Genomic DNA, 10,447 nt, shown 5'->3' with positions numbered 1-10,447 from the left:
GGAACTACTTATCTGATCATACTGAAATTTTGTATAATGGTCACCAAAGAATCTCGGATCAATATATGAAATTTTTGTGACTTTCACATTTTTTATGAAGTTGGCATTTGACCTAGATATCTTAAAATCAAATCGTTTCTAAATTAGACCATGAGTGATATTTTGAGCCAGTTTGGTGACAATTAATCAAGTGATATAGACATTAAGCTGTACACAAACTCAGTCAAAAACATTAACTCTGCCTCGGCAGAACTAAAAAAAAAAAAAATGCAAATAATAAACATAAATCTATACATCTATAAAAGTGAGAATGTGTGTGAGGACACTTCTCAACCTATATATTCATCGAAGTTTTGATCTACAGACTTGAAATTTGGTAACTAGGGTATTCAGACATGAGAAAATCAGTTTTCACCTGACAAAAAAGGTTTCAAAGGGGTAAAAATGAAAAATTTGGTATGTTTCATGAATGCGCATGCATGAATCATTCACATAACAGATGTTAAGGATAAGTAGGTTTGGAAACACTTTTTCAAGATCGCGTCAGGCTGGCCTTTTTTTTTTTTTTACACAGTGATCACCACTTATCAAGGTCCGGAAGCAACTCAGGGATAAGGGTTATTGCAAGTACATTACGTTAGTGTGGAGATTTGATGACGTGTTTACATAAGGGGGCGGTTCATTAGGAATTTGTTAACGTTGGACTTGAAGACATCCAAGTTGTAGTCTGGTGGGAAGCAGGCAGACGGAACAGAGTTCCACAGGCATGCACTTCTAAGAAAGAAGCTTTGTTCATGGAATCCACGTTTTGATTTAGGCACAGATAAAGAGTGGGGAAAATTTTTCACAGTGGATTCAGCTAGACAGGTGTTTTTCGTGAAAGATTGGAAGGGGGGGGGACCAGAGATTGGAGTTCAGACGAGCACCTGCCATGGAAATAACGATAAAACAAGGATAGGCTCGCAATGTCTCTTCTGTGGGAGAGAGGTTGCAGGGTAGAGAGAAGGGCATCCCCCACTAAGCCACAAAGTCTATTTTGTACTCTGTCAAGGCAGGATAGGCTGTTTTTAGCAGCTCCTGCCCAAATATGGCAACAGTACTCTATCCTTGGACGTACTTGGCTTTTATATAGATAGAGAATTGCATCAGTAGTGAGATATCTTCTGGAGCGGTAGAAGGATCCTACCATCCTTCCAGCGACCTTGGCAACAGACTTGATGTACGTGTTCCATTTCAGATCAGGAGTAAAGGTCAAACCCAGAAGCTTGTCAAAACACGGGGCCTCACCCAGATGAGAGCCATCCATCACAATTGATGCCAGATGGGGATCAGAGCGTTGATGATGTAAGGATAGGAGTTTGGTTTTGGATGCATTAAAGGTAACCAGCCACATCTTCCCCACTGAACCACGTGTTCGAGATCAGAGGAGAGAGAATCAGAGAGAACTTTGTCATTTACAGCCTTTGATGTGTTGCCGTAGATGGTCGTGTCATCAGCATAGATGTCAATGAATGATTTAAGTATGTGTTTAGGGGAGATCATTGATGTAGATCAGGAAGAGAGTTGGGCCCAGGATTGACCTCTGAGGGACTCCAGCATTTATATTGCAGGCCTCCGATTTTTGTCCATCTACCACTACTCTTATGAGCCTATCGGAGAGAAATGATTTAATGATTGAGAAAACATTTCCAGTTATACCGTAGCTGGAAATCTTGTGAAGTAGACCCTTATGTCATACCTTGTCGAAGGCCTTTGATATGTCAGGAGCAATTGCCCTAGAAAGGAAGCCTTTGTCAAGAGATTCACTAATCCTGTGGGATATAACTGTCAGCACATCTGCGGTAGATCTTGCAGAGTGGAAACCATATTGTGTGTCACTAAGAAGGTTGTTCCTGCTGAGGTGGTTGGCTATTTTTCTATTTAATATGGATTCCAGCAACTTCCTCATAACACACAGGAGACTTATTTGTCTGTACTGAGAGGGAGATGACTTATCACCTGAATTCTTAAATACAGGGCAAACTGATGAGGTCTTCCAGGGAGTCGGAAAGCACTTCTCCTTAAGGCAGCGCTTAAATAGTTTCATAAGTATGGGAGCGAGTTCTGGTTGAAGCTTTTTTAACACTATAATTGGGATGCCATCAGGGCCAGTTGCTTTACTGGAATCTAGGTTCTTGATTAGCTTGGCGGCCTCATGCACGGATATTTGTATGCTACCCAGCTTGTTCTGTGTTATAGGAGGAAATATGGGGAGTTGATGGCCTTCGTCGCATAGGGTAGAATTAGCTGCAAAGTTCTTTGCAAATAGTTTGGCCTTGTCTGACGCTGACGAGATGACCTCTGGTCCATTGATAAGGGTTGGTCTAATAATTATCGTACTTGACTCGCTGTCTTTAGGTTTTGGTTTCGATCTCAGCTCAAGTATTTTCTTTTTTACTTACAAGAACTGTTTAGAAAAAACATGATACTCGTATGCACGTCTTAGTTTCTGTTTTTTTGGTCCCTTGACAAAAGGAGGGTAAACCTGTAAATTCACCCTTGTCCGTTTGTCTGTCTGCACTTTTCTCAATAACTATGCCTTGGAATTTTTTGAAATTTTGCACAAACATTAAACGTGATATGAGTAAAAAAAGTAACAGAACGGATTTTCCGGGAAAACTCCAGTTGCCCCCTCGTAGGGGTTCCTTTCGAGTTAAAATGGCTAAAATTGACACTTTTGTGCTTCTTAAAAAAATTGATGCCTTGGATTTTTTATAAAAGTTTCTGAAAAGTTGTAACTAACTGATTTCTATATATTTTTGTTTGTCTATACTTCACGATAACTCTTGGGTGTGCCCCAGGGGCTCTTTTAGGGCTGATAAAAACACTCCATTTTTGGGACTTTATGCACTCACAGGGGACCATACATGCTTCAGTTGTTTTATTTTACTTCATATTTTTTTTTTTTTTTTTTTTTCTTTTTAGTGGAATTTAACGCTATGTTTAATACCTACAAAATTTTTGTTTATAATAAAAAAAACTTGCATTAATTAAAATATAACAATTATGCATATTTTACGATTGGGCAATGCTGGGTGGCCTACTAGTAAATAATAAAAGGTTTAAACATAAAAATATTTAATAAAATAAATAATAATTAAAAAATTATTACAAAATAAATATTTAATAAAATAAATAATTAAAAAATAAAATAAATAATAATAAAAATAATGCCATATTTTGTGTTTGACAATTTTACTAAGGTTCTCCATGTGTAAATATACAAGCTCCAGCCCCTGTCCTATCACCTCAATGTTGCATCTCTGTCTGTTTCACAGATATTTTAGTGGAATGTGTCCTGATGAACTCGTTGTACTTGTGCCTCCCTGAACGTATATATCCCCAAGAAACCCATTTAGCAACAAAATCTCACCCTTTCACTGTTTAGGTCCCTAAATGCCAGAAAACTTTCTACTCTAATAGGTTCTTCCCTCAAGCAGCTACACTTTGGAATTCCCTTCCTGCTACCTGCTTCCCTGACTGTTCTTATATGCAGAGGTTTAACAAGATGTTGGTTTACATTACATTTAATCTTTTTTAGGTATGGTCCCAAATAGTAACACCTCACATCCAAGTGGCGATATGCCTTGCTAGGGGTGAATGTGAAAAAAAAAAAAAAAATACATTTATAAAAAATGACGTAACCTCACACTATTTAAACAAAAAATTCACAATTGCTCACGTTCCTGCACAGATCCACCCGACCGTTACTTATCTGTCAACCATTATCAAATGTCGTTTATAAGACTTTTAACTATCGATCATGTAAAAAGGCTGAAAGGCTCCATTCAGCCTTGACAGACTATGGATACCCACTGAAGAGTGCCTGCGCATGAAATTATCATGGCAACAGTTGCACAATCTTCAACTGCACCTCTCTTGAGTTGGCATTGTTTTAATTTCAGTAGCAAATAGAAATTCAGGACAAGTGGAAATAATGCTGAGATAAGCGGAGAGAACATGCAGCATCTAGTATTCTCAAATGGTCACCCATCTAGTACTGACCAGGTTCATCATTGCTTAACTTTGGTGATCTGCTGAGAACTGGTGTGTCAACATGATTATACCATATATCAATTATGTAATCCACAGATAAATATAAAGATTTGAATGCATGATTTTTCAAGAATTTGCAATTTTCATCTTATGCTTAAGAAATTTGGAGATGAGGATTGATAATAGTGCTTTTATAGACTTGCACTGATTTAGGAAAAAAAAAAAACTTTATGGTGTACGTATTTGTCATATGATGATGTTATACACCAAAAATCACAAAAAAATTGACTAGTTTTTTTTTCTTTTTATTTAAGAAAATCAAATTTTACGATTTTTAGTGATAGTTTTTGGAGCAGAGAGAAAAAAAAAAAAAAAGAAATAACCAAATTTAGTTCCCCACCCCTTATGAATTGTCTGCCTTTGATTTCAAACGTGGCGGATGGAACATATCATAAAATTTGATTTTCTTAAAAAAAAAAAAAAAAAAAAAAAAAAAAAAAAAAAAAACTACTTGATTAAATTACTTGATTTTTGGCAATGCCATTCTCGTTCTGTTATGGGTATGTACATTATAAAATCTTTTACAATATTTTCTTTATTTAAACTTTTCGTTATAAGTGCTAATCTAAATAAGTACCTTGATAATTTGTTTGATTTACATTATTCGGACTACTGGTCTCACCTTGGATGATATTCTATATGTGGTAAAAGAGTCGCCAACCTGATACGTCCTGAACTGTCATCTAAGCTTCAGCCTCTGTCCCATCGAAGAAATGTTGCATCCCTCTGCCTATTTTCATTTGTAAATTCTGAAAGACGTATTTGATTATCATGGCGAAATCCCGGAAATGAACCAGGGACCTTTTTAGATGTACTTGGTTAAGTAATTCCTTTCACCGACACCAGTGATGATGTTTGCTCATAATATCAGCAGTAGCAGTAGTCATCGTTCATTCTCTTCGACAGCACAAGCCGTTCGCTCTTACCAGTAGCAGCAGTCCTTGTTTCATCTATTCATCAACAACACAAGAGATGAACAATGTGATATCAAAGCAAAACAGATTCTTGATCAAAAAATCTGCCTCGTTTTATTTAGCCATTTTGGATTGTCACCACAGGTTCTTGAGTTCAATGAAATGCATGTCAAAGGTTACATCAACCGAAATGCCGTGAAAACAATCTTCAAAACGAGAATAGTAGTTTAAATAATCCAAGAAATTTTCATCTTAATATCACCTCTGGCTTAACTGTCTTTGAGAATCATTGTTGTTGGACATTAGAAAACATTTAAAGAGTCTGAATTTGTCTTGGTTGTAAGGCATTAGACGATCCACTTCTTTCGATGTTATAGATGATGAGAACTAAAGTTCACTTACACATTTCATTTACTACCGACAGCACCTATTTTGCATTAGCACTCTTGCCTTATAATCACATGGTTCTTCTTTTGCACCTATGTGTGGTAATTGTTTCTTGCAACAGGCACATGCCAATCGTGGCCGCTTATCCTTTAGTCTATCCACACAAATTTCTTCATTTGACACAATGAAATGTCTCAAATTCAAATCTCAGTAATTCTGTTACTATTAATCACTACATGAACGATTCTGAAAGGATGTATTTGGTTAAATAATTCTTCACTCGTAATATCAGCTGTAGTGCTTGTTTCCTCTTTCCACCAACAGCATGAGATGATTGCTCTTAGCATTAACAGTTATCCTTCTCTCATCTCTTCACCGAAAACACGACAAACAACATCCATCCAAATGCATGCGAACAATGTAGCACCCAAAACAAAACTGATTCTTGATAAAAAAAAAAAATCTGTCCCTTTTTATTCAGCAATTTTGAACTCCCAACACTGCCTAAATTTGCATAATGTTCCTCACTTTGTAAGCCTAACCTCGTAATCACGGGATACCAGTATAGCATCATTGTTGTTGGACATTGGAAAACATTTAAAAATCCTGAATTTGTCTTAGTTGTAAGGCATCGGACGATCCGCTTATTTCCATGTTATAGATGATTGAAACTGAAGTTCACTTACACATGGGTGATATATTTACTACCAACAGCACCTATTTTGCACTAGCAACTCGTAAACTTTCTTTATGCTGACAAAAGGAGACGACAAAAAAGTTATTTCTCTTTGGGGAACTTTGATCTCTTTTCCCTTGTTTTGTAAGGCATTGGACAATGTAGAACTGGAACCTCCTTCACTCGTTCCAATGCACTGAGTAACTGTCTGTATGGCGAAAAAAAAACAAACTCCTCCAAGCGACCTGCTTTATATTACAGTCACCCACGTGAATCTCACAAGATCACATGAGACCGTTTCTGTTAATTATCGCAGACACCATCTTGGTTTTTCTTTTTTCTGTCCAATGCGCACGACAGGCAAACACGTGGGTGCTTAACAGGTAGACTGTTTGTATGCCCGTTTCTATTTTTCCCCACAAATAATCCACTTATTTCCATGTTATAGATGGTGAGAACTGAAGTTCACCTACACTTGGGTGATATATTTACAATAAAAAGGCACAGACATGATTTAAAAAGAAAAGGAAAAAAAAAAAAAGATTTGAGAAAAACAATGTGTAAGATTGGCAGTTGATATCCAAATACAGACTGAAGTTCTTAGATTTAAATAAATCAAGACATTTTATTGATCTTGAAAAGAAAAAAAAAAAAAAAAAAACAAGAACAAAAAAAAAAAAAAACAACAACCTATTGCTTTGTTGATTGGGTCTTGGCATTGTCGCATGATGTAGCTCTCCACTTTCCTGTAGAGTCACCACTTTCCATTTTACAGCCGTTTTCTTCATTTTTTTTGTATTAAAAGAAGCACTCTTAAGTGGTAACATTCTGATATAAAAGATTTTCAAAAACTGTTTCCGCTCAAATACAAAATTGTAAAAAAAAAAAAAAAAATAGCTTCTGTACAATAGTTACCATGACAACCAACACGTGAGGTGAAAAAAAAAAAAAAGACCAAGTGTATTTTCGGCAAACTCGTCATACTAACAAATGAAAGGAACACATTTAGCCTGACACTATATGATGCAAACATTCTCCTTTTCAAATTGACTTAATTTTCTTTTTTGTTAATATCAAAGTGTAGTATTTTTTCAGTCTCAAAAGTCAATCCTCCAAGGAATTACAGCCTCCCTTTCTGAAGGGGTGGGTGAGTATATTGTATGTCGCCTGAGGAACCCTCATTCATCGGATTAGTAACAAGGATTTTTGTTTCCATTCATTTTTTTTTTTTGAGAAGCTGAATTTTCTCCACATAAAAAAAAAAAAAATAAAATAAAAAAAAAAATCGATCTCGTGTTTAACTTTTGCCCTAAGGGGTAAGCAATTTTTTTTTTTTAATTTGATCTCAGAATAGCATTAAAATTCACACTGTACAATATATATATATATATATATATATATATACATATATATATATATATATATATAAAGTACTAGTGTTCATGCATGTGTTTGTGTGTACAACTTTTCAACAGCCCACACCACTGGACCGATCATGGTGAACACCATTTTCCAAGGTTAAAGGTCAAGCCTACATATATATATATATACTTCTACAGTCCACATCACTGGACCAATCATGACCGAACCTCACATGATGATGGTGGTCTCCGACCTAGGGATGGTGCACACTATTTGTCAAGGTCGGGACTTTGCTATATGCTCAGGTACCCAAGCATACAGCAAAGTTCTGCACGAAGTGTGGATATCTTTGTTATATATATATATATATATATATATATATACACACCATGCACACACTAAAAGAATCCATGTTTTAGGATGAATAAAATGAATTCTCCAAACAGAACAGTATTGAATCTTATGTCTAGAATCTTTATTCCAATTTTGATCAAAATCCATTCTATGATTTTGATTCTAGAAAATTTTTATAATTTAAAACTTAAACGGTCTTTGCGAAGGAACTGAAATTCAGAGAATCTTGTTTAATCTATATCTAATGACTCAATAAAATCGAATGCGAGTCAAAAATATTTGAATTTGCATATTCAAACTTTAACAAAAATTTAAATTTGGGGGATATTTATTAATGTATAATATGTATTGTGGAAATTTCATGAAAATCAAAAGTATTTGAATTTTTTCACAAAGGGCTTCCATCCCATTCTTTTCTCCTTTTGCATAGAACTAAATTAAACTCATACTCATAGCTTATATTTGGACACCTTTTAAGTTAAGTTCTGTGTTCTAAAGTCATAATCATAGGTCAATTAGTATAGGAAAGAATTATAAACACACCTAAATTTATATAAACATTTGTGTGACTTACACACTTGCAGCCATGTTTCAGTAGGATCACCTCCTCAGAGACGAAAATTATAAATTTTTATTATAAAAATAAATTTAGAGAAAAAGTAGATAACAAAAAAAAAAAAAGACAAAAACAAACACACCTGTGTTGCTTTGGTTTTTTTTTTTGTTTCAGGTTTGTTTTTTTGTCTTCCTAAAGTCAAGTCAAATGGGTGTTTTAATAGAAAAAAAAAACATTGAGACATGAAACATGAAGTCACTTTCAAAATGCGATGGTCTTTGAATGGTGTTATGCTAAATTCGTCCCTTTCAGCTGCTAGCATAATTGGGATGCTAAAAATACTTAAAAAAAAAAAAAAAAAAAAAAAAAAAATTTTAAATAAAAATAAAACCATGACCAACTTTCAATGAAAAATTTTGATGTGTTTAAAATGAACAAAAAAAAATGTTAGCCAAATGGTGACATTATTGTCAACATTCCACCTTTTCTATTTCTCCATTTTTAAAAAATGATAATGAAACAACCGGGACAATTCTATTTGTTCTGTGCCTGTAAAATCAATTTGTATATAAAGAAAAACACAAGCTTATTCAGCTGAAAAGTATTATAAATATATATTATTTTATTAACAGAAATTTGGTCTTTTTGGTTAAAGAATGAAAATTCACACCATTATTAAATTTAAAAAAAAAATGCTACCCACTTAAATATCAAGCATTTTTAATTGTTTACCTTTTCAGCATTTCCTTAGCTTTTCATCCATCCTCGGCTCAAGAAAGAAATGATCAACTATTACGTCATCCAAAAAGGGATTTAGAATCTTGGTATTTGTAGGTTTCCTAAACGGACATCGTTTAGGTGAATCACATTAATTGAGAGATTAGGAGGGAAAACAAAACGAAAATCCTCTAATAAAACCGACAGCAAAACAATTTGGGCCCTGGAATCTTTTAACCCCCCCCCCCAACCCACCCCTGAAAAAAAAAAATCTAGGAAAAATATAGAAGAGTTAAGAGCTGAGAACTTTAAAAAAAAAAAAAAAGATAAAAACAAATAATTTATATTAAACGTAGTAGAATTAAATTCTCTACCGTTTTGATTGGTATACTTATCGTGTAAAAACTGTCAGACGTTTTATTTTAATAAAAGCTGTCTTATCGACACATGAAAAACAACAGTGGCTGTTAAGATGATTGCTTGACTTTAAGCTTAGGCAATTACAGGTGATTTTACAAGATTTATTTATTTGTTTATTTTATTTTTTAGAGGGGAGGGAGCACTCGCTCTTAGGGTTAGTGGTAAGATAAGTATTTTCAAAGTTCATTGACTATCTTTTCAGTATACACCCCACCCCCCAAGTTAAGTGATCATCTTAACCGTCATTTTGGCTTTGGTGTGTCGATAAGACAGTTTTTAGAAAAAAAATTTTTTTTAATTCTATTTCTTATAATACCCACATGTTAAAATTGAACAGTTTAGTAGAGAATTTAGTTCTACTGTGTTTGCGGTTATAATCAGCTAACGTACTTCCAGCGCAGCACTACCAGAAGCAGTGTCAAGGCAAATCAGTTCCTTTACTTTCACAGTTCTTCAGTATTCCTATTGTGAAGAGATTTCTTGAAATAAAATATAAGAAAAAGACATTATCGAAAAGTATACAATATAAATTAACATTATACGGATAAAAATAACAATTAGTCTTTGTTAAACAGTTCATTATTTTAAACAAGATTTTAAAGTGTTTTCAATAATTTTATAAAAAAAACTTTTTCTTTTTTTTTTTTTTTTATAGAATTATGGAAAACACTTTAAAAAAAAATAATTTCAATAACTCTTAATTAAAATACGACCAAAAAAACTTTTCAACCATTATCAAATAAAAAGAAAATGGAAACACATAAAAATAAAAAGTACATACACAGGGCAGATGTAGGCATGAAAGAAAACAAGCAAAGGAACTGATTTGCCTTGTCAACGCTTCTGGTAGCACTACGCCGGAAAGTTAGCTGATTATAATTGTTTTCTATTATTTTTTTTGGTCCCCCTGACAAAGGAAGGATTGGATCTAGTAATTCATTTCTGTTCGTTTGTTCGCACTTTTCT

The sequence above is a fragment of the Euprymna scolopes genome, chromosome 14, assembly GCF_053919585.1.
Source record: "Euprymna scolopes isolate OS-2025 chromosome 14, ASM5391958v1, whole genome shotgun sequence".
Taxonomy (NCBI): domain Eukaryota; kingdom Metazoa; phylum Mollusca; class Cephalopoda; order Sepiida; family Sepiolidae; genus Euprymna; species Euprymna scolopes.
The sequence above is the reverse complement of the archived record's forward strand: the minus strand, read 5'-3'. Positions refer to the sequence as shown.